The 5332-nt window shown below is 38.8% G+C and overlaps 1 protein-coding gene across 4 annotated transcripts in view; it reads left to right on the top strand.

Moving 5' to 3' along the window:
• Nucleotides 1-452: 452 nt before the first annotated feature.
• The window catches only part of LOC107680308 (unconventional myosin-VI-like), a 58689-nt gene continuing 53809 nt past the window's right edge, over nucleotides 453-5332 (top strand). For all 4 annotated transcript variants that reach the window (XM_016476152.1, XM_016476154.1, XM_016476153.1 and 1 more), the window contains exon 1: nucleotides 453-518. The gene's annotated coding sequence lies outside the window, so the exon portion shown is untranslated. The remainder of the gene's footprint in view (nucleotides 519-5332) is intronic.

The raw sequence follows: 5332 nt of genomic DNA, 5'->3' as shown, positions 1-5332 counted from the left end.
CTCACACACGCGCACACACACACACACTCTCTCACACACACTCACACATACTCACACTCTCACACACACATGCACACTCACACTCACACACATGCACACACTCACACACACACACTCACACACACACACACACACACACACACACACACTCACACACATATATATTATAGCATGGACACGTCGCTTTTTTATAATACAATGGGAAAACACCAGAGTGCGCTGTTTTCCATTCATTTCATCTAACAAACAAGGCATTAAAAATCAAAAGCATTATACATAATTTCAGAAAATCCAGTGTGTTTCATAAAGCAATAGCATTTTTTTCCCGCGTCAGTGAATTCATCCAAGTTCATCCGGGATGCAGAAGCCACACCGCGACCTGCCGAGCGTGACGTCACAACGGCGCGTGGACTTCATCCCGGGAGCCGAGGCTGATCGACATCCGGGACACCGGGACTGAGTGCATGTGAATGCCTGCACACTTCACGGACTGACTGTACGGGCAGAGAGCTACGGAGGTGAGTTCCATCTCTACATGGTGTTCGCTTTCTAGTTGGACGCGAGGGTTTTTGGCTCATTGGAACCAAGCGGAAATTGGATACTTGTTAGTTTTGACAAAGACAGATTGTCTAGATAGTATTGCGAAGCAAAACACAGGAACTCATCCCAGCATGAGTGCTTTCTGGCTTTGTGCTGTGTGTTCATGTTAGGGTGAGAGCGCGTGCTTTTATGATTTTGTGACTGATGCATGTTCTGTCACACCTCTGTGGTCAGCTGATGGTCAAGACTGCTTCATATCACCGCAAGGCATCTCTGCATCTTTTTTTCAGTCTGTTCAAGTGTGTACGACCATTCATTAGGCCTTTACTTCTGAAATACATACTATTTCCTGGTCACTCAGAGCTCATTTACCTTGCAAATGTTGGTGCTGTGCTTGTGTAAGGAATTCGAATGGTCAACCCAAAGCAAACTTTCACTTCCAGTTCCAGACATTGTATTGTTTTTATTCTCCCGAATGGTCATAAAAGCCCGAATGCATCCATGGATGTCGTTTAGTAGGTTGTCTTAACTAAATTGCTCCTGCTGTGTCACAAGACCTTGTAAATGCCCTTTGCTTTTTGGGAACTTTTACATGTTACTCGTCCCATATAGGTTTGACAGTAGTGTGTATGGAATATGATTAAGGAGACATGCAAAACATGCAGTGTTGGGGTGCCTCCAGGACCAGGGTTGGGAACCACTGGTTTAGATCATTCGAGAACAGCTGAAAGCAAGCAGATATGTTGTTATGCTCTGGCTGTCCATTATAATAAAAGAAATATGAGAGGAACACACAAACGTGTGTGTGTGTGTGTGTGTGTGTGTGTGTGTGTGTGTGAGAAACAGTCTGACCACATTGACACACCTACAGGTGCGGCTGCCAGGGGGTCATGACTCACTTCACTTGCACTTTAAAGACATTTCTGTAATTTGTGCTATAATTGAATCTGTAGGCCTTTAATTATCTTGGAAAGTTTCACATATGACGTTGGTTCTACATATTTGATTGGCTAATGGTTTTTTGGTACAATGAAATCTTGCATTCTGGTCCACATCTATCCAATCAACCACAGGTGGACTGAACCAGTCCTGCTGTACTTTTTTTTTTCTTTCTTTTGAATAAACCCTTTCAGTTGGATGTGCGTCACAATACAGAGGAAAATATCTGTTGCTACTTCTATTTATATTGCGACTGGAGTCTTTTTTTGTTTGTTTGTTTTGTGGTGTTGATTTGGTGTAGTGCTGGGCGGTATGACCAAAAATTTATATCACGGTATTTTTCAAAATTATACCGGTTTCACGGTACATTAAGGTATTTTTTTTCATGCATGACGGGGTGTTAACCATATTTTCTGCTGATTGAGAGAGGAAATACTGCAGTATATTGACTTAGAATGCCCTATTTTACTGTCATGATGAGTGAATATTGTAGAAAAATTCCACTCTAAATAGTGACGAAACATGACCCATTTGTATACGTTAACCAGGAGTCACTCTCATTTATAATCGCGGCATCGTCTGATAAAATCAACATGCATCTACACTAAAGAGCGGCTATGCGGTTGTTTTGGCTATATTACTTTTTTGTCTCATGCAGCGCACTGCCTGCGTCTGAGTAACAAACTAAAAAAAACAACAAACAAAAAAGTGCATGTGATATTAACAGACGAACTACGCTCATATTTATAATTCCAAACAATCAGTAAGCGACAGGTGCTAGGAAACGCTGTTTTGTACTCATTTATTGACGAGTCGGCTGCGGTGCGGCCAACTGAAAGTGCTGCTTCTCCGCCGCTCACTGCACAGAACAGACGCCGAGAGAGGCGACGCTTCTCTGGGAAAGTCAGACCTCGCGTTCATGGGACAGCACTGCCGAAATCTTCCATCTAGTGCTAAAGTCGCGCTCATGTGTGTGAGACGCGGGAGCTGATGGCAGGGGGCGGTGGATATTTGTGGCGGTCAATGTGGATATTGTGGATGAGTTCTTCTGTCATCACGTTCTATTAGTTCTACAGCTTCAGTTTCGGAACTTTCACGCTTAGTAACACATACAGCTGTTCCCTCACCACAGTGCAACAGTGAAAAGGGACCCCTTTCAAACAGTGTCGCGTTCCCAACGTTGTTTAAGCGACATACACCGGTATTACGGTATTTAAAAAATTCATATCATAACAAAAATAAACACCGGTATTCGGTATGAACCGGTATACCACCCAGCACTAATTTGGTGTTGTAATTTCTAACACAAAGCTATCATAATTATAATTTTTGTGATTTATGAAAAACACTTATTTCTTATTAAAAAATTCCTTCACTGCTCATTAATACTTTAATACTTTTTTATGACAAGGCAAGGTTAGTTCAGGTTGTAAATTGTCATGTGGTGCAGCTCCCTAAAAACTCCCTAAAACAGTTATGGTTAAATAATTTATATGTATACCATAATTAATGATATTTGTAAAATACTTTTTTTTACCTTTTTTAGATCTGGACACTTACATGTAGCCTAGTCAAGGTGTAAGGAAAATATGTTATTACTTTTTATTTGAAGATTGCTCCAGATGAGTAAATACATGAGTAAATTAAATTCAGACTTTTCTTGAAAATGACATAACATATTTTTTTTCTTCAAAAGCATGAATACAAAGAGTATGATTCTACGAAATTGGCATTGGTTTAAACTAGATTTTTCTTTCATTTTTCTTTTATTTATTCATTTTCATCATGGACTCTCACTGTACACACCTTCACTGATGCCTCAGGGTTAGTACAAACTGAGATATTTTTTCTTTCTTTTTTTTTTCTTCTTCTTTTCACTGCACTGGTTTCTTTTGTCTCATGCTAAAGAGTGGATGTGTTCCAAAGCTTGCTGGCTGCCTACGGAGGCAGCATTATCATAGACGTGCTGCAGACATGTTTTGTGCCTTGGAAATGCACTGAACTTGATTTGGGGTGCAGATGTAAATGTACTTACCCTAACAAGAGTAACATACACTATTTGGGCAAAAGTATTGGGACACCTGACCATTACACAAACAGGGATTTCACATTCTAAATACATTGACATTAATATTGAGTTGGTCCCCCCTTTGCCGCTTCCACTCTTCAACGAAGGCTTTCCACAAGATTTTGGAGTGTTTCTGTTGGAATTTTTGCCCATTCATCCTGTAGAGCCTTTGTGAGGTCAGGCACTGATGTTGGACGAGAGCCTGACTCAAAATCTCTGTTCCAGTTCATCCCATGGGTGTTTGATGGGGTTGAAGTCAGGGCTCAGTGTGTCAAGTTCTTCCACAGCAAACTCATCCAACCATGTCTTTATGGACCTTGCTTTGTGCACTGAGGCACAGTCATGCTGGAATAGAAAAGGCCCTTCCACTTTTAATACCACTTACAGTTGACCGTGGAATATCTGGCAGGTATGAAGTTTCACGACCTCACTAAAAAGATGGCATCCTGCCACAGTACCATTCTTGAATTCACTGAGCTCTTTAAAACAACCCATTTTTCTTCACAAATGTGTACACTTGGCAATAGGTCTAATTAAAACACCTGAACTCAATAATTAAGAAGTGTGTCCCATTTTAAAGACATAATTTTTAAAACATATCTACCTTTTTCCTGAACGCGGGATTCTCGCCCGACTCATGCCCGACAGCAGTGTTTGTGTAGGTCTTGTCAGGCTTTTGTGTGAGTGTGAGTGTAAGTGTGTGAGTGTGAGAGTGAGTGTGAGAGTGAGAGTGAGAGTGAGAGTGAGAGTGTGAGTGTGAGTGTGAGTGTGAGAGTGAGAGAGTGGATGAACAGACCGGTTGCATGTGTGACCTTTCTGCTGGCAAACAGGTTGTGGCACTTCAAACTCTTGATGATTAGAAGAACTTTATGTAAAGAAATAAAATCATTAACCATTCTTTGTCAAAAATGTAGCACACTAATTTTGCGAATTGCGTATCTGTCATGCGTGTATCTTACGATGTAGAAACCTCTGCCACTGATTAACTTTTTTTTACCAGTGCTGTCACACCATGGTCAGGTCTTTTACATTAGTCTGAGAGTTTGACCTGTGATCGCGGGAAATAGTCAATCTTTAAGCCAGAGTGAAAATCACTGAATACTTCAGCTCAGATTAAACTAATAAGGAAGCTGCTAGAAAGTTTAGTGTTGAACTCCACCTGTTCTGTTGTCATTGTGTGGGTTACAGCGGACTGCACCTGGACCAGCCTTCATAATGTGACACCCTGCAGTCCTTTGTGTTCAGTCTAACTCCATCACTTCATGTCTGATAATCAAGTACAGAAGTTGTTCTGATGTTAATGCAGTTACTGGAAAATATGCAAAATTCATACATATTATTATTATTATTATTATTATTATTATTATTAATGATATTATTTTAACATTCCTAGGAGAAAACAACAATATAATATAAATTTAAAGTCACAAAACTCTACTTGTACTTCTAGATTTATAATATTATATTTTAAAAGTGCATTGTATTATATTAATTATATTATATTATATTATATTTAAAGTTGTTCTGATGTTAATAGTTACTGAAAAAAATGCAAGACATTGTTTTTTTTTTCTTTAGCATTCTTAGAAGAAAATAGATAATATAATTATATATTCACATTTTAATATTATTATTATTATTATTATTATTATTATTTTAACATTCCTAGGAGAAAACAATATAATATAAATGGAAAGTCACAAAACTCTACTTGTACTTCTAGATTTATAATATTATATTTTAAAAGTGTATTATATATCATATCATATCATATCATATCATATC

Source organism: Sinocyclocheilus anshuiensis, unplaced genomic scaffold (assembly GCF_001515605.1).
Source record: "Sinocyclocheilus anshuiensis isolate Anshui unplaced genomic scaffold, SAMN03320099.WGS_v1.1 scaffold1161, whole genome shotgun sequence".
In the NCBI taxonomy this organism is placed as follows: domain Eukaryota; kingdom Metazoa; phylum Chordata; class Actinopteri; order Cypriniformes; family Cyprinidae; genus Sinocyclocheilus; species Sinocyclocheilus anshuiensis.
The sequence above is the reverse complement of the archived record's forward strand: the minus strand, read 5'-3'. Positions and strand labels throughout refer to the sequence as shown.